Source organism: Carettochelys insculpta, chromosome 15 (assembly GCF_033958435.1).
Source record: "Carettochelys insculpta isolate YL-2023 chromosome 15, ASM3395843v1, whole genome shotgun sequence".
Lineage (NCBI taxonomy): Eukaryota > Metazoa > Chordata > Testudines > Carettochelyidae > Carettochelys > Carettochelys insculpta.
In genome coordinates, this window is record NC_134151.1 from 3,121,390 (window position 1) to 3,147,638 (window position 26,249).

Consider the following 26,249-nt stretch of genomic DNA (forward strand, 5'->3'; position numbering starts at 1 on the left):
GCTGTGAAATCTCGTCTCCTGGGCACACCACCCTACAGCAGTCAGGAAGGACACCACCCACGTTCTCAAAGTGGGCACCTGATGCTAACGGGCTTGAGTCACAGTAGTGGCACTGCCTGGTGAACAGTCCTGGAATTAGCTCACGCCAGACCTGCCTACTTGGCAGACAGCAGCACCCCTTTCCTGGGGGTGCCTCTCTGGGGCTGCCCTCATCCAGGTTCCTCACCTCCCAGGTGACCCCGCTGACCTGAACCCATCACTCACATCAGTGACCACTCCCACCCTTCCTCTAGCCTCTTCCCTCGGGGGCAAACAGCAACCAGAACTGGCCACGCTCCTCACCAGCAATGAAGTGGGGAGGGCAGGTGAAGTGTGGACCTGCTGCCTATTTCTATCCCCAGCTGCCTCTCTGCAACCCCTTTTGGGTCCCAGCCTGAGCACTAATCTGACCAGAGTCCTGCTGGCTCCCCTGGTGCTTCCCTGGCCATGGCACCTAGTGTCTTTTAAGCAGCAAGCCCATCTTCAGTGGAGAGAAACACACCCACCCACCTCCCACAGCCCTTTATATAAGGCCTAGCTCAGCCCTGATTGGCTGCCATCCGCCTCCTCCTGATTGGCCCCTGATTCCAGCCTTCTCAAAGTGCTGGTTTAACCCCTCCTTCTCCAGGGCTGGGCAACCGTCCCATCCCAGGGGGTTACAAGGTTATTCTCAGGGAGGGGGCGTCCGGCCTTACTTCTCTGCTGACTTCAGAACTGGGCAGCCGGAGAGCGATGGCTGTTGGCTGGGCTCTCTGCTCTGAAGGTCGCGTCCAGCAGCGGCACAGAAGTTAGGCTGGCAGTACCAGGACAGCCCATCCCTATGTCTGTGCTGCTGCTGGCGGCGGCTCTGCCTTCGGCACTGGGCTCCCAGGTGTGCAGGCAGTGCGTCTGAAAGCAGCAGTGCAGAAGTCAGGACAGTTTGTTCTCCATTGCCACCCGAACTTCTGTGCTGCTGCTGGCGGGGTGCTGACTTCAGAGCTGGGTACCCAGCCAGCAGCCATTGCTTGCAAACCTCCCCCTCAGTGAGAAGCTTATACTCCTCCCAGCTCACACACACACACACACACACACACACACACACACACTCCTTTCCGGGCCAGGGCCCCTACCAGTACAACTCTGTGACATTTCAGATTTGAAGAGCTGAAATCATCAAATTTATTATTTCAAAAACCCCATGACCACCAAATTGGCTGTGACTTTGGCAGGGCCCTATACAGAATCACGGCCCAGGAGGGAAGTGAGGCTGTAGATGCAGGACATGCTTAGAGGAGGGTTCTTGTATCTGGCTCTGACTCAGACCTAGGAGAGAAAGGAAAAGAACTAGAGTTTTGTAACTGCCTACAGGGGCACTGGAACCTGGGAGCTCTGGAGCTTACTGCAGGAGCCTCTATAGCTGGTCATAAAAAGCAACGGGCAGTTATGGAAACTCATTCATTTGCTGGATAAGTGCTCTTGAGGCCACTGCATGGATGGGGAGCTGCCCCCATTATCCTGCCCATAGATGGGAAAACAGAGGACACACTGTATACAACTCTCCCCATTGCTTAGAAGTGAGTATCAGTGAGTGGCACAGAATCAGTAGCCTCCAGATGTGGGGGAGCTTCCCTCCATTGGACTCCCACCTCCCTTTGAAACAGACAAGAGGTAAGCCGCTGTGTGGGCCCCATCTCCGCTGAGGACGGTGCTAGGAACGGCGGTTTGCTTCTGTTCCAGGGACGCCAGCTGCTAGGACGAGGAGGAAGGCAATGTCACAAAGAAGGGCGTGCAGTCACCCGTCTTTAGGAAAAGCAAAAAATAGACCATCCTTGCAGAAAGTAGGACAGGCCTACCCAGAATAGGACAGCTGGTCACTGCAGCGGGAGCAGCTACCGAGCGTCTCCCAGACGGCTTCTCTCTACACTCAGTGACGGCTTGGGCTGGGGTGGCAGTGATGGGAAATGGGTGGAGAAAAGGCTGTGGGATGTTTTCGTAGTGAAACGCTGTTGCGCTTTTCAGGTTTGTTCCAGTGCTGACACCTCAGCTTGCACCAGCTTTACACCTGCTGCTGGAAGGAGTGATTTTCTCTGCCCTGCCCGCAGCAGCTCCTTTCAGCACAATCCCCTTCACATGCTTTTCTGTGTGGCCCATCCCCTCCAGGCCAACATACTTCACCTAATAAAAACCCTGCAGTAAACGTTGGCTAATGGTTAGATGGGATTCCTGGGTACTAAACCTAGCTCTGCTACTGAATCACTGGGAAACCTTGGGCAAGTCACCTAACTGCCCTGTGCCTCGGTGTCCTCATCAGTAAAAATGCATCTGATGGCACTTCAGTGCTGGGTGGGGAGGAGTGGTGTGAGCCTGAGATGAACTTTTGCAGAGGGTTTTAAGCCCCTTCTATTACCGTGGCCCAGATCCTGAGCTGGTGAAAATCAGCCCAGCTTCCCTATAGTCCATGGACCTGCTCTGAGTGATGCCCCCTGAAGAGTTGCTTGCTAAGTGCAAAAGGTGACATCCTCCCCATGTGATCAGAAGAGGAATTCAGACTGCACTGCGGCGAGGCAGCCACAGGTTACACCTTCTTTCTTTTTCAGTACACCAGCAAACTAGCCACAGGGCTTGATTTATTACAACAAGCTCCCCCAGGCCAGCAGCTGGGATTTGAACCTAGGATTGCCCTTTGCTGGAGGAGAAGCGCTTACTACTCTACTAGCTAAATACTCCATAGCTCATGCTTTGCTTCTCTGTGAATTAGGCAGGCAGGAGTCTCTCCAGAACTGCCACACTTAGCAAGAATTCATCTGGCTCCTCTCACTTTGCCCCATGGCCCTCAGTGCTCAGCTTGCGGGTTCCCTTTTGAAAGGCAAGTATAAAGCAGATCTCCGGTATGACCTCGGGGTTGCAAAGGCACCTTTATTTCCAACACCGTTGCAAGGGCTCGTCTGTTATCTGAAGGCACAGCAGCACACTGCTATCGGCAGGGGGGGACTCATTTAATTTTTTCGCCTCCGTGAAGCGGTCTCTATGCATTAAAAAGCAGGCAGCTTGCGGAATGGTATTATCTGCTGTGGAATGTACGGTACGTCCCCAACCCTGCCGCTCACTCCAAGCCCTGGAAAGAAAAGACACCATCCATGCTGCATGGGGAGGGTTAGGCAGTTGATGCAACAGGACTCCAGAAGTACTACCTTTGGCGAGGACTGCATGAATCTTGCACTACAATGTTACACTAAACCTACTTAATTATGTGAATCCCTAATGGACATTATTACGGTCTGGCATCAGCTGACTTTGTACAGACTGTCGAATACGGCGCAGTGTGACAGCAAGCAGGGCGAGACTCTGTCAGGAGGGAAGCTTGTATTGCTCCGCTCAGCCAGCTGTTTTCAGTGGATAGCACTTAATCTGAATGTCCGCCTACCTTGCATCCCAAGGATGTAGTTTATAGGGTGGGTAAATGTTCTGGATGTCTCACTGACTAAGCATTATGCTTGTGCCTATCTGAGCATGGGTCAAGGGTAAGGGACAGCTCGCTGGGATTCAGCTTAGTGAAAAGGAGGAAGATGCCTACAGCGTGGGGGACGCAATGGCAGATTATGAACCAGAGCCAGGGTTCTCTGTAAGCTGAGCACTTGGCGGCTGTCCAGGAGAGATTCAGGTGCCACACAGCTGATTAGCAGAGCGCCACCAGCTGGCAGCCTGTGTTTCTATTGGTGGTGCACACCCAGGCATGCTGTGGTGCATAACAAAATTTATTCCACCCCAGATGGGAAAAATTAGAGGGAGCTCTGGTCAGAGCTTCAGCTCACGTAAATCGGCTGAGCTTCAGGGATGTCATGAAACCTGGCGAGGAGCAGAATTTCCATCCCACAGGCAAAGCCAACATCGAAAACAAAATGTCATTCCAAACTGGAACAAAAAGCCAAAACTTCAAACTGTCCCAGGAAATGAAAATTCCCAAAAGCTTTTGTTTTGGGATCTCCAAGATGTGTGTTTTGATAACAGTGACACACTGGTTTTTTAGTAGCATTTGGGTTTTGACTTCAATGTGACATTAAAATATTCACTATTGCATTGTACAGCTTAATATTAGCTAATGGAAACATTTTACTGTATTTCTAATTCAAAAGTCAAATCAGTCTTTATCAAAAAGAAATGCTGCCACTTTTTCCACAGAAAAATTTGGTTGACACCGACACATTCCTGCCAAACGTCTCGACTAAGCTCCATTTTTTGTGGGAAAGTGGTCCTGTTGAAAAGTTTCCAACCACTGCTAGTTGACAGCCAGTGATAATCTGCCTCTATACATAACACTCCTGATTTAAGGGCTCACGCCTGCATTTATTATGCTGGCTCTCAACTAGAGAGAAGTTTCCATCAGTGTCTCTTGGTGAGGAGAGCTTGGTTATTCCCAGCAGATAGAAAGGTTCCTGCACCCTCCCCATGCCTATGTTACTAAGGGGGAAACTACGCTGAGTGCACCTTAAGATAGCTTGTAAAGTGCAGCCAGCACAGAACGCCTGTCTATAAAGCATGTTTTCTGTAGACAGTATGGTAGCTGTGACAGTCTGGACTTCTATGTGCTGTACCTTTACCTTTCCTAGTGTTGTTGCAGCTTATCCCAAATGAGACACACACACTCTGCTCTCTCCTGGAGACCTGACCTTGATTCCATCTTGCTGGAGATCTCATCCTCACTTCTGGAATTCTCGTTAGGCTTTTCCCTGCACAAGGAGTAACTTGACTTTTTTGGTCTGGGTAGAGACCCAGTCCTGGTAACAGTGGGAAGCTTGCGGCAGCCAAAGCTCTGCAGTGCAATCCAGTTTGAAAAGGTGCAGAAAGTTTGGATGAAGGGTCCTCTTTAATGTTGCACAAATGATAGACCAGAGCAGTGAACAGGAGCCTGGAGCAGGAAGCCTGGTACAAAACATGCAGGTCTTACAACTTCAGGAACATTCACTTCCACGGAGCTCTGCAGAAAACTTTCATCTTCCATCTCTCTTCTCTGCAGTAAGTCTTCACAGGACACGTAACACATGGGCTGCTGGACTGATCCACAGAAAGCCGTCTCCCACAGCAGCATGGCTGTCAGCTCCTGCGTCTCTCGCTTCCTTCCCCTTAATGGAGTGTCAGCTCGGAGACTCCTTGGGACTGCTTGAATGGCACACCACAGAAATGGGCCGTTCAAAACAACACCTGGATCCCCTGACGTTTGCAGCAGTTCCACTGATTTCATGGAGAAGGACAGCAGGTTTTAGCTCAGCGATTTGCCAGAAGAAAAACTTCTTCGGGGGGCGGGGGGGCTGTCCCCTGACCTTGGTGGGAAGAGACGCAGCTTCTCAGACCACTCCCTGTGGGCAGGTGGTGTCTGTGTGCATCTGGTGCAAGGAGCCCCTGAACCTCAGAGGCTGTGTGTGGACTTGGGGGACCATATGTGGCTGAAGGGAAGGAGCTAAGGGAGGCAGAGAACTACATAGCTGAGACTTTCCGGGACGCAGTACAACGGTCCCGTCCCCTCTGGGCTGTTCAGGAGGATGCAAGTCTCAGGGGAGGAGACCACCCAACTGGAGCAAAGGGAAATGATCCCACAGGTGGGCCCCTCCTTCCAGACGATGTTGTGGTATCTGCTCGCACTGGGGTACCGCTCCGCTGGAGGGAACGCCCCTGCGAAAACAGGGACGGGCTTTCTCCACCACCTCCCCTGCTGCTTCTGCAGAGGCAGGGAGGCCTTTTCCTTCTCAGCGCCCATCAGACTGTGCTCTGCCTCCTCCTGCAGCATCACAGGGGCTTCTGGTTTCCCAGCGAGGTTCTCGGGCCCCCTCTGGTGCCCAGTCCCTGAAGGTGCACCGGTACAGCAGCCGGACAACCAGGCTCAGCTGCACTGGGAGGCCTGCGGAGCAAGCCCACCTGCTTTGTGCTACAAGGCAGAGGGACCCGGGCCCGATCCACCTCCCACTGCCACGATGACCATGGATCAAGACGGCACTGAAGGGGTGTCAAGCCCAAGGCACAGTTGTCATAGTATTTTTTCAGCTGCTGAGCTTTGTAAGCCCTTTCTGCTTTGGGGGGCCTGACCCCTGAGTTTTGGGGCTCCGGGCTTGGCAACGTTGCACAGCTGAGAAGCAGGGGTGAAAGGGCCTGGAACAGGGTAGGAATCCCCATGACAAAGCCACCATCTGCCCCGAAGGGAGACCAATGCAAGAGGACTGGGAATGTTTCTCGCTCCATTCCTCTCTTCTCTATGGCTTGCTCTCGTTTCTCTCCATCCTCCCCTCCTGGGGCTGGAGGATGGCTTAGGTCAGGCCCAGCAGGGACACGAGACAGGTTTGGACATGCAGAGGTCGGTTGTTCTGGGTTCCTCTGGCACCCTGAGCTCCACTCCCTGCCTGGGTTGGTCCCTGCTCTGGGCTGGCACTTGCTTCAGCCAGAGGGAAGGTGGGCATCCCTCCTGCTGGTTCACGGGGGTCCCCGGTGTGGTGGAGCACAGAGACGGGCAGGTGGGAAAGGAGCAAAGCTTCCCAGGGAGTCCAACACTGCTGGAGAAGGACAAAGGGGCTGGAGGAGGCTCTGCCCGTCTCATGGTGCCGGCCTAAGGCACATAATTTCTCATCCCCGAATGGCAGCAGCAGGGGGTGAGCAGCTGACAAAACCCCTCCCTGCTAGGCTAGGGCCCTGTCAGCCCAGTGCCCCGGTCCCCAGCCAGCCAAGGGCTGCCACCCCTTCCCACCAAAGAGAAGCCCAGCACAGACCCAGCTCTGCAGCACTTGCAGCCCAAAGCCTGGTGCTTGGGAAACATTCCCTCCTCGCAGCCCCCTGCAAACAGTGGGGCTCTGAGGACCAAGGGGTGTGTCTGTGCACCTGATTAGCACAAGCCTGGGCTCCACCAAGACCCCCTTCGCCCTCCGTGGGGTGAGGTTCTCCAGGCCCAGTGCTGGTTCTCTGCACAGGATGAATTCTTTCCTGCCTCCTTAGCCAATTTACTACGCGCCAATCGCCTCAGTGGCCAGTGCAGACGTGGAACCCCCGTGATAGCTCAGTGCCTGAGCCCCACAGCCGGGGGCCTGACTGGCAGTCGAGCGTGCATGCCAATCCCCTGGCCCAGCCTCGCTCGGTCTCGTCCGATGTGGGCACCGAAGTGTACCACCCTCTGGCTCCCCTGGGTGCCCGTGGAGGCAGGGGAGGGGCAAGAAGCTTGTTGATTTGAGCACTCGGGCAGCTGGCGCACACGGGGTGGCAGAGTGGGCCTGATCCTGGGAGCTGGCCCACGCAGGCATCTTGGGGGCGCGCAGGGGGTGTCAGCAGGCAGGCCAGGACTCTCTCCTGTCACATTTCATTGGCGCGAGCGGAGCAGAATAGAACCAGACAACGCTGCCGCACGTTCCTCCGAGCAGCCAGGCACTTAGCATTCTGGCCCTGCTCGCGCCTCCTTCCAGAGAGGGAGAAGAGGGGCCATGTTGGGCCAGCCCACGCAGACGCCAGGTGGGGATGTGCTGTCCTCTCGCCCTGCAGGCAGCGGTTACCCTGTGTCCCAGCGTGATCGCTGATGGACCAGACAGATTCTCAGCATCTACCTTCTGGGCAGGGGCCGTTGCTAGGAGACAGAACCCTGGGGAGTCTGGCGTGCCAGCAAGCGGATCCCACCGTGTCAGCGGGAAGGGATGAAACGGCTGCACAGGCCCGGGGGGAAGGATGCCAGCTCCTGAAAGGGCCAGCATGGGAAATGGCCCAGAGCTTGGGCACTGGGGGGGAGGCAGAGGGGATGCTGGGAAACGGAGAGCAATTAGGTTAATCTAAAGAGATTTGTTGAAGGGTTACTCTGAAACTCACTGTTGTTACACTCTTCTTGCTCAGTGGCCTGGGATAAGGAGCCTTCCTCATCCCAGCAGGCTGGGCGGTAGAGGAAACAAGGGTGTGTTGATTGGCAGCCACTTTCAGATGACACAGGGATGGCTCTTTGGGGCTGTCATGGACTGAGGACTGGGAGGGAATGCATCTTGCTGCTATATCCTTTGCTGGAGGCTAGTGACACCGCAGCTCTTTGGCTCAGTTTCCCCATCTGTAAAATGGGGCTATTGGGTCCTGCCAGGTCGGCGTAATTCATCCCCCTTTGCCAAGCGCTTTGAGATACTTGTCTGGCAGGAGCTTAGAAAGTCAGCACATTACTAGGTTTCTTTCATGCTGGCTCTCTCTCCTGGGAACTCAGCAAAAGCAGAGCCACGCCTTGAGTTTCCAGACTGATGGGGCCGGTTTGCGTTTTTTTGGGACAGAAAGGGGAATGATCCAGTAAGGTTGAAAAAGAGTTATGGAGCCTCTTTCTTCCTTTCCCTCAGCTTGCTGGAGCTGTAGCTCTGGAGGACAATTGTGGAAAGCTAATAAAGAACACAGCTACTCCAGGGTAGAATTCTAGTGGCTGGGCGAGTAGACGGCAAATTAGAGCTGAACCATCACTGAAGAATGGGGAAGCAGGGAGAGGAGGGAAGGGATGCAAGGATGAGGGGCCATTTGTTTCTTGCAAACCAAGCCAGCTCATGCTTTAGATCAGGCATGTCCAACCCGTGGCCTGTGGGCCGCATGCGGCCCTGGACAGCTAGTAATGCGGCCCCACAAGATTGTAAACTTTTAACATTATTATGTGATTTATATACATTAACTATATTATATATTTTATATGCAACCCAAGACAATTCCTCTTCACTCAGTGCGGCCCAAGCAAGCCAAAAGGTTGGACACCCATGCTTTAGATGCAGGGGTTCCTATGGAATAGATGAAGTCTCTCGGGTATTACACATCATGTCAGCCATGGTTATGTAACAACTCATTGCATGGGGCATCAGCAGGATTTTGAATCTTCAGCCCACTGGCTCAGACCCTCTGAGCTAAAGTACTACTTCCCTTACCTGGCAGTGGTGGTAGGTTGTTATCCTCTGTTAGTCACCCACTGGGGGCAGATAGGACGTCGATTCCAGCAGTATGGTACAGTCGAACTGGCATTCTGGGGCCCCTCATCTGCAAAAAGATGTCAACAAATTAGCGGGATGCTGAAGAGCTGGAGGCCCAAGGTGGATAAGCAGCGCACTCCAAGACAGAGCAGGAGGAATAATGCATTTTCCCAAACGGGAAAGCCAAAGATCACTTTCCTTTCTGGGTGGCCTGAACCAGCAAGTTATGATTTTTCTTGGTAAAATGAAAAAATTTATTTGGGGCGAAATGAAATAGCTTGTTGGCCCCAAGCCATTTTGATTTGGGTTTGAGTGGTTTCTACCCCATCTTTCTTCACGAACCGCAGCCACACGTGATAACAAAACGAACTTTTGGAAGAAAGCCGAAGCAGAGCATTGGATATCTGGGGAAGAGCCCTGTCCCTGTTGCCCCATTCAGCCCAAAGGCTTCATGGGCTTTCCTGTGGCTCTGGGCAATTTCAAATTGCAATTTTCAGTGAATAAAGTAGTACCCAGATAAAATTCACCCAGTTCTACACAGAAAGAAAGAGTAAAAAGCCAAAGGAGCTTGGCTTGGTAACGGACAAGGGCTTCAAAGGGGGGCAGGGGTGAAATTTGGCGCCTGTGCCCATGTTTGGACACCTCAATAAGCTGCTTGATTCTAGGGAGTGCTCAGCACCCCCTGCGATCCCTGTGAATTCAGTGGGCACTAGGGAATATGGGCCCTCCGTCCCCATGCTCTTCTCTGGGGACTTTCCACTCTCTTACCCCGCTTCACAGAGGCCAGGACCCTGCCCGGGATCCATTAACTAACCTCCAAACAGCTTCTGCCATCAACACTCCATCACGTCCCCACTGGAAATCTTCATCCCCAGTGCCAGCCAGGGGCTGAGGTAGGACCTGAACAGCACCTGGGGCTCGATTTGCCTGATTCCCATGCCTGGGGGCACCCCAGGATAAGCGTCCTGCTGGAATGGAAACAGTCCTAGAGTGGAGCAGAGAGCAGACAAAGAATAGCCAAACTGCGGCTTGCAAACCACACGAGGATCTTTTCCAGGTAAAGTGCAGAGCACCGCACCCCCCTTCTCCACCTACCAGACTGATGGTGAGTGAGAGAAATCGTGGCGGGTGAGGGGTACCAGGTGCCTAACTTGAAAAAGATCTCATCAGACTGAGTGCTTGGGCAACAAAGCGGCAAATGAAATTTAATGTGGGTAAGTGTAAGGTAGTGCACATTGGAAAAAATAACCCCAGCTATACTTACAGTACAATGGGGGCTAATTTAGCTATAACTAATCAGGAGAGAGATCTTGGAGTTATCGTGGATAGTTCCGTGAAAACATCCACGCAGTGTGCAGAGGCAGGCAAATAGGATTTAGGTATTATTAAAAAAGGGGTAGAAAATAAGCCAAGGAGTATCTTACTTCCCTCATATAAATCTATGGTAGGCCCACAGCTTGAATACTGTGTGCGGATGTGGTCTCCTCACCTAAAAAAGATATCCTGGCACTGGAAAAGGTTCAGCAAAGGGCAACTAGAATGATTAGGGGCTTGGAACAGGTCCCGTATGAGGAGAGGCTAAAAAGATTGGGACTTCTCAATTTAGAAGAGGGGAGACAGAGGGGACGTGATAGAGGTATATAAAATTATGACAGGTGTGGAGAGGGTGAATAAGGAGAAGTTAGTTACTTGTGCCCATAATACAAGAACTAGAGGACACCAGAGCCGTGTCTACACGTGCAGGCTACTTCGAAGTAGCGGCACTAACTTCGAAATAGCGCCTGTCACGGCTACACGTGTTGGGCGCTATTTCGATGTTAACATCGACGTTAAGCGGTGAGACGTCGAAGCCGCTAACCCCATGAGGGGATAGGAATAGTGCCCTACTTCGACGTTCAACATCAAAGTAGGGACCGTGTAGTCGTTGCGCGTCCCGCAACATCGAAAGTGCGGGGTCCTCCATGGCGGCCATCAGCTGAGGGGTTGAGAGACGCTCTCTCTCCAGCCCCTGCGGGGCTCTATGGTCACCGTGGGCAGCAGCCCGTAGCCCAGGGCTTCTGGCTGCTGCTGCTGCAGCTGGGGATCCATGCTGCAAGCACAGGGTCTGCAACCAGTTGTCGGCTCTGTGGATCTTGTGCTGTTTAGTGCAAGTGTGTCTGGGAGGGGCCCTTTAAGGGAGCGGCTTGCTGTCGAGTCCGCCCTGTGACCCTGTCTGCAGCTGTGCCTGGCACCCTTATTTCGATGTGTGCTACTGTGGCGTGTAGACGTTCCCTCGCAGCGCCTATTTCGATGTGGTGCTGCGCGACGTCGCTGTTGAACGTCGACGTTGCCAGCCCTGGAGGACGTGTAGACGTTTCGATGTCACTACATCGAAATAAGCTATTTCAATGTAGCGTTCACATGTAGACATAGCCCAGATGAAATTAATGGGTAGCAGGTTTAAAACTAATACAAGAAAGTTCTTCTTCTCTCAGCACATAGTTAATCTGTGGAACTCCTTGCCAAGGAGACTGTGAAGGCTGGGACTGTAACAGAATTTAAAGAAGAGCTAGAAAAATTCATGGAGGTCAGGTCCATAAAAGACTATTAGCCAAGGGTAGGAATGGTGTCCCTGGCCTCTGATTGTCAGAGGCTGGAGATGGATGGCAGGAGACAAATCGCTTGATCATTGTCTTTGGAGCACCCCCTCTGGGGCACCTGCCATTGGCCACTGTTCGCGGACAGACTCCTGGGCGGGATGGACCTTTGGTCTGACCCAGTCTGGCTGGTCTTATGTTCTTATGTGCCACAAAGCCCCAACTATCAAGACTGTCCCTATAAAATCAGGCTGCCCGGTCACCATGGATGCCAGGCTAGTCTACCCCTCTGCTCACTGCCAGCGCTAACCCCCCTCGGTTTCCATTACAACACGACCTTGGTTTGAACTCACACACGAATCCCCCACGTCCCATTTCCTTGACATAGATGTGAATGGACATATAGGGTCCTTAGACGCACAACCACTCTGCGCGGCCCCCCCCCCATTCTCACAGTGAGAGAAAGACTCTCGTGCCCTCTAACTGATTAATGTTGCAAGGTGACTGCAGGGAAGGACAGACACAGGGCTTCTTTTCAGGGTGAACAGGCTCCAGTTCCCTTCTCCATCCTCAACCTCCAGTTCTACCCCTCTCCGCTCCACCTTCTCAGTTTCCAGCTTGAACACCACTGCCGTGGCAGCTCTCCCCGCTGCCCTCCCTTCCCAGAGATGAGCTGCTCAGGGAGAAGATAAATAAAAGGGGCTTTAGATAAGATGGAGACTTAGCTGGAGTCTTGCTGGCACCAAGGACGGGGCTGATCTTCAGGAGGGATTTAAAGAGGGATTTGCATTTCAATATTCCCCACCATTACCGTACGTCAGGTCTGAAATAATTCCCTAACCCCGTACAGTCCCTCTGGCTCTGTGGTGCCCCCTGCCCTTGGCTTCCATACACCGGCTATACAGCACAGCTGGCTGCAGCTGGGCCTTCAGGGACAGCAGCGCAGAGCGACAGAGGGAAGCTGTGTGGGTTCCACTGGGATGGAGTCCTGCCGTCACGGGGCTGCCAGCGAGGTGCATGTGGAAGGAGCTGACTCCTCTCCGACCTGGGCAAAATGTCATTGCTGAATGAACGGAGCTTTTCAGTTCTCTTGTCCCCTGCCGGCTGGCTGTGAGCGCCAGGCCAGCTGTGAATGCCGGGCCCTTCCACAAAGGTGGGTCCTTTCCCTGGTTTCCTACCCAAAGTCCCAAAGTGGGCAGGTGCTTGCAATCAAGGCTATGCCATTCCCGCTGGAGCTCTGCGTTATGGGACCCATCTGGTCCTATTGCCTTTGACTGGAATTTTCAAAGACAGCAGTGGGGCTTGGGTACCTGCCTCCACAGGAAATAAATGCTCATCTCCTCCAGGTTCCTTTGAAAAGCCAACCCTTAGGTGCAGGCATTCATTTTTGTAGTCCAGATCAGTGTCTCTTAACGTTTTTTTTTTTTTTATAAAATACCCCATTTTCAAAACCATTTTATCAGTACCAGAGAGGGAGCCGTGTTAGTCTGTATTTTCAAAAACAACAAGAAGTCCTCTGGCACCTGATAGACTAACAGATATTTTGGAGCATAAGCTTTCGTGGGCAAAGATGCAACTGACGACAAAGAAGGACTTCTTGTTGTTTTTCCAATTTATAAGTATCCCCAGATTTCTCTTACATACCCCTAAGGGTACACGTACCACCAGTTGAGAAACATGGTCCTAAGGTAACCTGAGGTCTTGAAACAAGTGCCGTTCAACCTTTCCAGATGACTGTACCGTACCCGTTTCAGGAGACAGATTTCTTTTGCATATCAGCAAGTTACACCTCCCTTAGAAACTACTTGCCTACAAAAACATGCAAAAATATCACAGAAGGCTACTCCTGGAAACTTGCTGACTTCCTACTATCTTATCAAATAAATGAATTGGAATAGAAATATTGTACTTACATTTTAGTGTAAGGCACATGAAGCAGTAGAAACAAGTCATTGTCTGAATGAACATTTAGATTGTACTGACTTTACTACTATTTTTTAATGTAGCCTGTTGTAAAACAAGGCAAATATCTAAATGAGTTGATGTACTGCCTGCAAGACCTCGGTGTATCCCTAAGGGTACTTGTACCACTGGTTAAGAAACACTGGTCCAAATAACAGAGAGGAGCCGTGTTAATCTGTAGCTTCGAGAACAACACAAGAAATCTTGTGGCACTTCATAGACTAACAGATATTTCAGAGCATAAGCTTTCATCCTCAAGTGGGTCTTTGCCCACGAAAGCTTATGCTCCAGAATATCTGTTGGTCCAAATAACTTGGATCCAAGAGTTTCAAAAGAGCTGCCTGAGGTCCTCATTGAACCATTAATAATGATTTTCAATATATCCTGGAACTCTGAGGAAGCTAATATTCTGGCAATTTTTAAAAAAAGGTAAATATGATGACCTGGGTGATTATAGGCCCATCAACCTGACAATGATCTCAGGCAAAATAATGGATCAGCTGATACAGGGCTGAATTAATAAAATATTAAAGGAGAGTAATATAATCAATGCAACTCAACATGGGTTTATGGAAAATACATCTTGTTTAACTAACTTGACTTTTATGAGGTGACAAGGTCTGACTGATAATTGCAGTAGTGTCCTGGACAGAGCCGGAACCACGAGCGTTGAAGCCATGATTCTGAAAGCCCAGTTTTGCTGGACAGGGCCTGTCACATGAATGGAGAGTCAAGAATCCCTAAGCAACTCCTCTACGGTGAACTCTCCTGGGGCAAAATGAATCAAGGTAGGCCTCACAAGAGGTATAAAGACTGCGTGAAGGCCAACATTGCTCATGCTGGTTTAAAACCAGATCAGCTACAGCAGCGTGCAAAAGACGGAACAGGCTGGTGTGTTCTTGTACGACACGCGTATGACAGCTCTGAAGAGCAGTGATGCGTATGCCTCATTGATGCTCGTGAGAGGACAAAAGCAACAGCAGCAGCTGCACCAACAGAGCCAGGACAATTCCCTTGCCTTCACTGTGAACGCCCATGCCGTTCAAAGTTTGGACTCCTCAGCCACATGCGAGGCCACGACTGATGAGCCTGTGCAAGCTCAAGACGTCATCGTCAGACAAGACGGACTATCTACAACAGTAGTTGTAATAGACTTCTGTGAGGTGTTTGACTTGGTACCACACGGCACATTAATTAAAACATAGACAGGTATAAAATTAACAGGGCACACATTAAATGGGTTAAAAACTGGCTAACTGATAGATCTCAGAATGGATCCACAAACAGTGACTCATCATTCAGCGGTTGCCTGTCTGGTGTGGTCACCCAGGCTCGATTCTTCCCTGTCACATTTAGTGTTTTTCTTAATGACCTAGAAAAATATAAACCCATCACTGATGAAGTTTGCAAATGACACAAAATTGAGGAATAATGAAGAGGACTGGCCACTGACTCAGTGCAGTCTGGATGGGTCTATAAACTGAGCACGAGCAAACCGTATGTAGTTTAATAGGATTAAATGTCATCTAGGAACAATGAGCACCAGCCAAACCAACAGGGTGGGCAACTCTAGCCTGGGGAGGCGTAAGTCTGAAAAAATGTAGGTGCGTGGGCAATGAGCCGAAAGTGATCTCCCAGTGTGACAATGTGGCCACTGTGAAGGTGAGTGGACTAGGAGACTTCTTGAGGTCTCTTCTACTTCCAGATTTCTGTGATTCTCTGAAAAGGGCTAATGCAGTCCTTGGATCCATAAAGAGAGGAATCTTACATGGCAGTGGAGTGCTTGTTTTACCTCTGTATTTAGAACCGATACGATGACTGCTGAAATCCTGCGTTCAGTACTGGTGTGTAGAATTCAGGCAGGGTGACGTGTTGGAGAGAGTCCAGAGAAGAGCCCCAGGAAAGAGTAACGGATGAGCAAACCTGCCAGGATTTTTGTGGTGAGGGCAGCAGGGATCGCTGAGAGAAGCTGCATGCATCAGGTCAGACTAGACTGGTAGTTTTAAATCTGCAGCCCAATCAGCACACAGCTGTAGGGCACATTGCATTCCTAGGGCCATACAAGCAGGGAGTCGTATATGTGGCCCAGAATGGCCAACAGGTTGAGACTAACTGGACTAGATTATCATCTAGGTCCCTCTAGCTGTAAAATCCACAAATCTGGAGCAGCCGTCCAAAGGGAGTGGCAGGGCCAAAACTCTCACTTGTTCCAAGACTGAATGTGAGGACTTAATGGAGGGCTTGGTGTGAATGCCTGCTGGGCCATCTGCCGCTAATAGAAGCAAGAGAACACCAAGAAGTCCTGGTGCACCTTAGAGACTAACAGATATTTTGGAGCATAAGCTTTCGTGGGCAAAGACACGCTTGGTCAGATGCATGAGTAGCGGGGTGGTTGCAGAGGGGTATTTAAAGAGTGGGGTCCCAGTAAGAGGGAGGCCAGAGCTGACAAGGTCTATTCAGCAAGGTGGAAATGGCCCAGTATCAACAGTACTTATCAAAAGAGTTAAAAACAAGTTAGATCAGCCAGGGGGATGTGAGCCTTTGTCAGGGTCTCATGGGGAGATATTAGCACCCAGAGCAGAGAAACTGCCTTTGTAAGCTGTGAGCCCCTCCCAGTCTCTGTTTAATCCATGGTTAATGGAGTCGAATTTGCTCGCAGCTTACAAAGGCAGTTTCTCTGCTCTGGCTGCTAATATCTCCCCATTAGACTCTGACAAAGGCTCACATCCCCCTGGCTGATCTGACTTGCTTTTCTTCTTTTGATAAGTGCTGTTGATACTGGGCCATTTCCACCCTGCTGAATAGACCTTCTCAGCTCTGGCCTCCCTCTTACTGGGACCCCCCTCTTTAAATACCCACCTGAATGCCCCCCCACTCATGCATCTGATGAAGCGGGTCTTTGCCCACGAAAGCTGATGCTCCAAAATATCTGTTAGTCTCTAAGGTGCCTCAGGACTTCTTGGTGTTCTCAAAGCTACAGACTAACACGGCTCCCTCTCTGATAACAGAAGCAAGTACCTCCAGTGGCGGGAGATAAGGTGAGGAGGGCTTTGAGCAGCGGTGCCGACAGCTGCTGCAGGCCTGGGGGCGAGGTGAGGGGGCAGCTCCCTGAACCCAGAAGGGGTGGGGCCAGGAGAAGAAGGAGCTGGGCTGAGGGCAGTCAGACCTGCCCCCCAACCACCCCGCTCTCTCCCTCAGAGCTACACACAGAGCAGCTGCACAGTTCTCCACAGTGTTTCCAAAGGGCCCCGATCTCCCAGCCCCTGAGAAATGCCGGGGCTGGGGGCAACTGCCTCTTCCGCTCCTGCCCCCTATCGGCAGGCCTGGCTCTGAGCTACTCCAGAGACTTCTTTCTCAAGTGCCTGGCTGGCTGGTCCCACCCTCCTGCCATCACTCCGCTGGAGATCAGGGAGGGGTTTTCCCGGCAGGTTCAGCTTTCTCTGCTGTGATGGGCACGGATCACAGCTGGGTTTGAACTAGAGTAAATGCTGGATCCTCTGTAACTTGAGGTCTATAAATCGAGATTGGAGGACTTCAGTAACCTGGCCAGGGGTCCATCACAGAAGCGGGTGGGTGAGGTTCTCCAGCCTGTGATGCGCAGAAGGTCAGATCACCACGGTCCCTTCTGGCCGTAACGTCTGAGTCCAGAGTCTGAGAGCGCCTGTGATTTTTCACTTGGCCAGCAGCTCAGCTCGACAAGCTGGAGCAAGGAAGGTCGTGCGCCAGAGACTCGGTTTTCCCGTCGCCGCTCTGCCGTTGCGTGTCGAAGTCTGACACCATGTGGAATGCAGCAGGACTGTCAGGGCTGCACCCCCCGCTCATCTGCACTCCTCCGGGATCTGTGCTGAGGTCTGTGTTCTCATAATAGCAGCCTGGTGTTTCCTCTGCAAAGCCGTTCACACCGAGCACTCGTTCGCTCTTTGTCTGGTTTTGTGCCAATATCCTTCTTTGGCATTTGTGTTTTGCAGAAAGGAATCTCTTGCCGCCTACGTGCTGGTTTGAACTGGGCTTTGGGATCCCTCTTCTTTGTGAAAAATTGGACTTGCTTCATCTGCACCTCCTATCTTTTGTGCGTGTAAATTTTGGCCAGGGGCCTGCACTTAACGGATCACTTGTCTGTATAAATTCAGAGCAGTGGTTCCTAACATTTTCACTAGTCAGGACTCACCCCCAGTCTCCCCCCCCCAGTCATTCAGGGACCCCCACCAAAGGAAAAAGGAAACCACAATTTAGATTTTTGGACAGCAATTCATAAACTTATTGGAAGAGATTTAATTTAAAAATAATAATTGATTGTAATTTGCAATTTATTTAAAACCTTTTTTCTATGATCATTTTTATTTATCTTTTCCCACAGACCGCCCCCGCAATACCCTCACGGACCCCTGGGCGGGGGCCACAGACCCCAAGTTGGCAATCACTGACCCAGACTCCCCTTTGTAATCAGTGAAGCTGCTCTGTGTTCATGTGTGTGCAAATGAAATCACAGCCTGCCTTGTGGTCTCCTGCGCTGGATGCATTGCTTTCAAGGGTAATTTTCAGCCCCCTTTCCATTAGACATGAAAGCCCTTGACTCTCTTTAGAGTGTGAGTTTCCCCTGCTCTCTATCCGCACAGTGACTGACCTGGCCAGCGCTACAGTCAGCGTCTGGGATGCAGTGCAGCAGCTTTGTGATTAAATCACAGGCTCGGTCCTTGGTTCTGCTGAGGAAGTGAAGAGGAAAGAGATTCCGCTTCCTTCACCCTGCGCCACTGAGAGCTGGACAGCTCCCAGCACAAGCCTACGGTCTTCGGCAAGTTACACCATCCATAATGGTCCCATTGGTCCTGGCCCTAATTATTGTGAACAGCCAGTACACAGCTGACTGTGATGGACCCTGCTACCTCAGGATCCCTCAGCACCCGGGGGGTGGAGGGGCACTCATCTGGCCCTTTGGGAGCACTTTCTTGCTGCTGAGGCACTGAGAAGCAGGCTGACCGGGAATCAAGGATGTAGCAGCCAAGCTGGTGTATCCCCCGGCAGTGCCGCTGGTTTGAAAAACGCTGAATTTTGAATGAAACAAATACTGATTGCAAGTTCCCCTGCAAGGGGGCACTGCTGGTCTCACATACAGGGCTGCCCCAGGGATGCACAGCTCCATAAGACTGAGTCAGTCCTGGGAACTTCACTGCTTGATACCTTCCTCTCTGCTCACACTGCCTGGCAGAACAGCTCCTTGTAGGCTGTGCTGTGTCATAGGCTGTATGCTGCTTTGACTCACAACCAAGATCAAGATTATGGATTCTCTCCCTGGGGCTGTGAAGTTCTGGGTAGGCAGCAGAGTGACTCCCTTGTAGTTCTGACAGGTGGACATGGAGTTGGAGTAGCTATTGCATTGTTGTGCGGGCAGGAAAGGGGTAGGGGCTGGGGATCTCATGGGTGTACCCACACTTGCCCTGTAGTAATTGTGCTTTGGAAGTAAGTGCTGGTGGAACGGGAATGTGGGGGCTTAATGCTACCCAGCCCAGAGCCCTTTGGGTTTCCAGTGTGGGGAGGATGGGGACCCCAGTGGGGAGAGGTTGTTTGAGGATAACTGGGCTTGGCGTTAGTGAGTGGCCTTGGCAGCCTGCCATGTGACCACCAGGTCTGGGAAGTCAAAACCCCAGCTGTCAGCCTGCTGGCAGCAATTAAATGCAATATCGATCGAGGAATTGTTGTCTGCAGGTTTTAAAGATAAGATCGATGGGGACCAGAAGGTTTCGGCTCCATTTGCTAATTATCCCGGAGCAGGGGGAAGGAATAATTCTTGAGTCAGGAATAGGTGGCTGGAGTTCTGGGGTCACTGTCTGCTTCTTGTGTCCCCTCCCACACCATGATTATCCTCTGGCGGCCTAGTCAGCTCATCTGCCTTGCTGCATGGAGAGAGGGCCTTGGCATCCCCATGCCAGGCACGTTCCGGCCCTTTAAATCACCAGGGCTGATGATGGCTGAGAAGGGCTGGCAGGGGCGGCCGGTTGGTGCCAGGCTGTCTGGAGGCTGGGGCTCAGAAATACACTTTGCTGCTCCAGCTCCAGCAGGGTAAGCCAGTGTCTCTGGGAAGCTGGTGCGGGGGAGGAAGACATTTGTTTTTAACAGCAAATCATCCCCCCGTTGGGTCCCTTTTCCAGCTCTTGCATTAGTTACAGCTTCCCATCAGCTGAGACGTGTTTCTCCTCTCCAGCTGAAGCTAGCCCAGGGATTTCAAGTAGCCTAATGCACCAAAGGTCCCTTAGTTTATTGGCTTTAATTGCCTTTGACAGCTTTCTGCTGAGCTGCAGCAGTGCAGGTAGCAAGGCTGGTAGCCCTGTGCAAGGCCTTTCTGCTTAACAGTGGAGACGGATGGTAAATGCCCCCACAGGAGCACAACAGGCCTGAGTGCATCACCAGTGGGGCGGGAGAGAATTCTCCTCTTGCTGCTGCAAGATACGCTACTGGGGGACATGCATGTCTCTGGTGGAGCTGTTATTTCATCTCTTATCCCATAGGACACGCAGAAACCCGTCCTTTAGGAACAAGCACAACTTGTTGCATAGGGCAGCGGTTTTCAGCCAGTGCGCCGTGAGAACTGGACAAGTGTTTCGTGCGACCTCATCCCTTTCCCCTCTTTGGGCAGCTCTTTGCAGAGCCACCTCCGGGGGAAACTGACGATCCTGCACCAGCTGGGGCTCAAGCCAGGGGGGAGGGAGCAAGGACTTCAGGGTGGTTCTCTGGCCTGTGTTTACACAGGACGTCTAACCACAGCAGTTCCGTCTGGCCTGGAGACTTCAGCGTCTGTGACAGAGCACCAAGGGGGTTGCACTTCGCACGTGGGTGGACTGTCACGCTGGGGATTAAAAGGCAAGTGGCTTCATGCCGGCATTAAGGACACCGAGTGAAGCCGGCCCTGCTCATCTCCATCACATAATGCTACATCTGGAAACGGCTCCAGCTCAGCATGAGCCACCCTCTCCCCTGCCTTAAACCGCGTGGAACTAGGGGGCCGTCCACGTGGTGCTTTCACGGCTGCACTGTGACCCAGCCAGCCATAAACCTGGCTGAGATCAGCCTGCGAGTGCAGAGAGAAGTGCAAAGCTCTTTAGCTGGCCAGAACAGCCTGCCACCAGGAGGCAGAGCCGTCCTACCGGGGGACAGAAAGGGGTGAGACAGAGGAAAAGAGATCAAAGGCCTTCAAAGGCAGGAGGGCTGTTTTGTCAGCTCCCAGCCCCTTTCCCCCCAGTGGGACTCCGCTGCCGCCAGCGGGCTTGCTCCTGACTGGCACCGGCATCAAAGGAGATCACAGTCAGTCCCAGCCTTTATTCGGGTGCCAGCCACGTCCTTCTCATTGCTCTGATCACCTGGCCTGCGTGTCACACACCTCTCTGCCCAGCATCTGGTCCGGACCATACGCTCTCCCTCTGCGTCTCCCTAACTCGCAGGAGCGAGTCCAGCTGGAAGCTACTCCAAGATCATTTGCAGCGTTGTGTTACAGACTCTTTGGCAGTGTCTGTCAGCCCGCAGCTGGACGCCCCTTGTGTGCGGGACACATGGGCCTATGACAACGAAGGTTGCAGGTTCACGACACAAGACGGCATCTCTCTTTCTGACGTGCGTTTCTGGTTGTTGGTTTGGCACCTTTAGAGTGTTCTGACCCTGTGTTTGCGTCGAGCGATGTTTAACGCACTCTGCCATGTTCAGTGCGTTAATGGCACAGTGGAAAGGAACCCATCTGTACCAGATGCCGGTTAACTATGTGAGTGGCTTTGAGGTGCTCATTTGCATAGAAGTACCCAGAATGCTTTTCCTGGCCAAAGATAGCGCATTCCACAGAGATGCTGATGGCAGAGCTCTGGAAATAAGCTGAGAGAGAGTAGTGGCTACACCAAGTCAAGCAAGAAGGTCTTACGGGTGTGGGGGAAAAGACCCCTAATCCATGACCCCTCACAACACAGAGCCCCACTTGTAATCACCCTCACGCTTTGGTAAGCTGGCACAGAACATCCCTCACATAACACAAGACCACAGAGAGTACCCACTGACTAGTACAGAGAAGGAAGAGGCCCACCCCACTGTCCTTCCCACAGCACTACTCTTGAGGTTTGTAGGACTCCTTTGGAGAGGTCAGGGAGCGCTGGGTGTGGAGGCCGTAGAAGGGAAGTGTTTCTTTCTAGCCCTGTGGCGGTGGGGAAGAGAGATATTGGCTCTGCTCTGTGCTTTGGAAGCCCTTGTTCCAGAGGAGTGGTGGCAGCTGAAGAAAGCCCTACCTCTGGTGGACCCCCAGGGAGCAAATGTAGAGGCACTTCCTGCTGACTGTGGCATGCTCAGGACCTTCAGAGGTGGCTGGACACAGACTCCTCCCAGACTGTGGTGCCCAAAAGCAAACCTCTGGCACAGTGGCTGAGGGAGACCCCAGTGAGGGCAGGCCTGGTTCCCTATGGCATTGTCTTGGTGGGACAGGGAACAGTCACCCACTACCCAAAGAGACCTTAATAAAAGTTATTAACACGTATTCTCCATCATCAAGTCACCCTGCTTCCCTGCCCGGACACCCAGCAGGCTCTGTTCTCCTGGTGACAGAGGATCTGCATGTACGGAGCTCTCCAGGAATAAGGGCAGCATTTTAAGAGCAAATACCCAGCGGCTGAGAGAAGTGGCTGTCTCAGGTATTCCTAGAGACCTTGGCTAAAAATATACAAGGATGGTGTCGGTGTTAAATCGGCCACCAGAGGGCCCTCGCGCTGCCTGGCAGATTGCAAGGGATAAGGGGGAAATCATTTGCAAAGTGAAGTAGAGGCAGCAGACCAAAGTGGATTCCCTGGCGTTCGCTGTAGACTCCCTACACAGCAAATCACACACAGTCTGGGCTTAGGGGTGAAGTTTCCTAGTCCCAAGAATAAAGAGCTGTTCGCATAGCAGCACTGGCAGGGTTAATGGGCCTGAAGTATTGCTTGAGCCTTTGTTTTGCTTTTCACCTGGCATCAGGTTTTGCAGAAATTGGCCCTGCCCATGGTGACAAGCCCAGCTGCTCTGCCGCCTGGCCTGTAAACAGCCAGGAGAAACACGGAGGAGTAGCATTTTCATAACGGGCTTTTCCATCTTGCTGAGAAAGGACAAGCAGGATCCAATGGCTCCGAGTTGAAGCTCAATATATCCAGATTGGACACAATGAGAGCAATTAATCAGTGGACAAATGTGATGAGGGCTACGGTGGATTCTCTGCCACTGACCATTTTTCTGTCATGATTGGCTATTGCTCCAGAAGATAGGCCATGGCAATTATTGTGGGGTTGGTCTCAGGCCTGTATCAGCCAGGAGGTGAAGCTAACGACGCTGTGACTCCCTACAGGCATCAGCACCAATGTTAAGTCACCTTACTCAGCAAGTAACAGAGCCTCAATGAAAAGGAAAGACTCTTGCCCAAGTGCTAAAACAGACCACTAAGGGCCTCAGCCCCAGGAATAGGTCAGCAAGAAATGCAAAGATCTCTCCATCCCATTATAGTCTTTCCATTAGCTCGACAGGGAAGCCATGATATTTTCTAGACTATACCAAGCATGTATTATGTCCCAAGCCTGATCACTCCAACATCATGTACAGCAAAGTCCTATTCTGAGTGGTGCTAGTTTATGAAGGAAAGTTTATGCTGTTTCTGTCTGTGCCAGATCCGTGGAGGACGTCTGTCTGTTGCCGCCCGGTAGCACATAAGGGCTGGTTTCTTATCTCAAGCTGTAAAGGATTTTGATTTTTAGTTTTGGAGGCTCCTGGTTCAAGTTTCACTGGCTGTCACAACTGCAGAATTATCTTCTTCTTCTCTAGCAAACTTGTGGGAAGGAAGCAAACCTATGACTGATGTGTGATGGTCATGACAGCGCCACAGTGCAAGGAGAGGACCCCTGTGTGGGCCGCACGCACAATATTTTACTGGGAATTTTCCTTTGTAAATTTCACTTTCTGTTGCACCCATGAAACAATGTTGGTGCCATGTAGTTGCTGTCTGAAGACCTGCAGATTGGAGGGAAGGTGGTGGATGTGATATACTTGGACTTTAGCAAAGCTTTTGATATAGTCTCTCTCAGTGTTCTTGCCAACAAGTGAAAGAAGTATGGGTTGGATAAACGGACTGCAAGGTGAATAGAGAGCCGGTCGGATCGTTGAGCTCAACAGGTTGTGATCAAAGACTGGATGTCTGGTTGGCAGCTGGTATCAAGCAGAGTACCCCCAGGGTTAGCTCTGCGGCTGGTTTTGTTCAGCATCTTCATTATTGACTTGGATGAGGGGCTAGACTGCACCCTCAGCAAGTCTGTGGATGACATTAAGCTCGGAGGAGAGGTAGAGACACTGGAGGGTAGGGATAGGGTCCAGAAAGACCTAGCCAAATTGGGCCAAAAGCAAACCGATGAGGTTTAAAAAGTACAAGTGCAGAGTCCTGTGCTTAGGACATAAAAATCCCAAACACTACAACAGGTTGGTGACCAACTGGCTAAGTGGCAGTTCTGCAGAAAAGATCCTGGGCATTACAGTGGATGAGAAGCTGGACATGAGTCAAGTGTGCCCTTGTAGCTGAGCCAGGACTTCAAAACCTCTGGGGATGGAGATTCCTCCCCCTCTCAAGGTAACGCATTCCAGTGGTTCACCTCCCTCCGTGTGAAATAGTTTTCCCTTATATCCAACCTAGGCCTCCCCCACCGCAACTTGAGACCATTGCTCCTTGTTCTGTCATCTGACACCACTGAACACAGCCTGTCCACATCCTCTTTGTAATCCCTCTTCAAGTAGTTGAAGGCTGCTATCAAACGCCCCCTCACTCTTCTCTTTTGTAGACTAAATAAGCGCAAATCCATCAGCCTCTCGTCATAAGTCATGTGCTCCAGCCCCTTAATCACTTTTGTTGCCCTCTGCTGGACTCTCTCTAATGCGTCCACACCCCTTCTGTACTGGAGGACCCAGAATTGGACATAGTACTCCATACGTGACCTGACCGGTGTCAAACAGAGGGGCATAATCACTTCACCAGATCTGCTGGCAATGTTCCTACTAGTGCAGCCCCATATGCAATTAGCCTTCTTGGCTACAAAGGAACATTGTTGACTCATGTCCAACTTCTCGTTCGCTGTAATGTCCAGGGCACAATTTCTTGTTCGGTGCTCTGGGGCTCAACTCTCCTGCCAGGGCTGCTGAGCTGTGGTGCTGGCTTCTTTCAACGCCATAGTAGAACTTCAACAACCGGAGACTGAGAGGCTGTCAACAACCACCCGAGTCATTGCTCACTCTCCTGCTCGCTGAAGGGACAGACTCCCTATCATGCCAGACCAGGTGGCGTGGGTGGGAGAGCATCCCAGTGTCCTGAGGGGGAGGGCTCTGATTGCCAAATGAGGAAGGGTCCCCAAATGAAATTAACGGGCAGCAGGTTTAAAACTAACAAAAGGAAGTTGTCCCTCACTCACCACACGGTCAGCCTGGGGAACTCCTGGCCAGGGGAGGTTGCGAAGGCCAGGACTTTAACAGGGTTCAGTAAAGAACTAGCGACATTCATGGCAGACAGGTCCACCACTGGCTGTTATCAAGATGGGCAGGGAGGGTGTCCTGAGCCACTGTTTGCCAGAAGCTGGGAATGGGAGACAGGGAGGGGGTCACTTGATGACCCCCAGTTCTGTTCCCTCCCTCTGGGGCACCTGGCATTGGCCGCTGTTGGGAGACAGGACGCTGGGCTAGAGGCATCCTTGGTCTGACCCAGTCTGTGCATTCTTACGTTCTTATTCCCCAAGACACAGTGGCTTCCTACAGAGAGACCATTTCATGCCGCACCAAGTCCGCCACCGTCATTCCACTTGCCTCGCAGGCCATGTCCCGGCGCTCTGCCTTCTGCTCTGCAAAGAATGATTTAAAGGCTCTGAAAAGGGGCTTTCACATTTCCCTGGTGGCCGAACAGACGCCCCTTTTAATATCGTCCTTTGTGTTTCCCATTCAGGAAGGGCCGTGTATACAAATAATTAAATGGAAGCAGCAGCGTGATTAGGGCAGATGATTATTGTCAAATTTTGATTTATCTTGTCATGAAATTAGTATTCCCCTCCCCCCTCCAGGGCGCAGTCTAGCGCGGAGAATGGCCACCGCTTGTTTGATTAATAGCTGTCTTTAGAAGGTCACCTACATCTATCGCAGATTAACTCAGTGGGAAAAGTTCTTCCAGTAATTCAAGCTGTTGTTCTCACAAGCTGTCAGCTGGTAGCGAAGAGGGTAGTTCCGGCCGTTGCCGGCGCGCTGGTTTTTCTCCCCCCAGACACACACGGATGATGTATGATGCGCGGGGATGTGGATGACTGCGAAAATGCTCCACGGAAAGAAAATGAAAACGATTTAAAAAGAAACAAGGGGGGCAGCAAGAGCTGGACTGGGGCTTTCTGCCAGCGTGTGCACTCGGAGCACTGAAGCATCATGGTTGCCCCTGAGAAGAGGTGGGACCAGAGGCTGGGACCGCTCAGGAAGACCCAAACTGGAGCAGGCCCCTAGCGAGATCTGCTGTTAGGGGCATTTGCTCCCACCCCCGCCCCCCAACAACAGTGAAGTCAGCAATCCATTTCAGAGCAGCTTCCTCTGGGACAGGCTCGTCACAGTGAGGCAGGGTGGGCTGGGGGCTCTCCGACTCGCCCAGCAACGACCCTTTTGCATCCATTGCCGCCAGGTTGTACGTCTTCTCCACCACATGGCATGCAGCTCGGTGGCCATGCCGGGGTCCAACTTTCTAATTGCATGAAAT

The 26,249-nt window shown here is 51.8% G+C and overlaps 1 long non-coding RNA gene across 1 annotated transcript in view; it reads right to left on the reverse strand.

Annotated features, from left to right (window-relative positions):
- Window positions 1-1,243: 1,243 nt before the first annotated feature.
- Window positions 1,244-26,249, reverse strand: part of LOC142021030 (uncharacterized) — a 51,576-nt gene continuing 26,570 nt past the window's right edge. Inside the window, exons 2-4 of the long non-coding RNA XR_012647589.1 lie at window positions 9,775-9,945; window positions 8,919-9,027; window positions 1,244-1,341 (exon numbers count right to left, since the gene is read on the reverse strand). This is a non-coding gene — a long non-coding RNA (uncharacterized LOC142021030). The remainder of the gene's footprint in view (window positions 1,342-8,918; window positions 9,028-9,774; window positions 9,946-26,249) is intronic.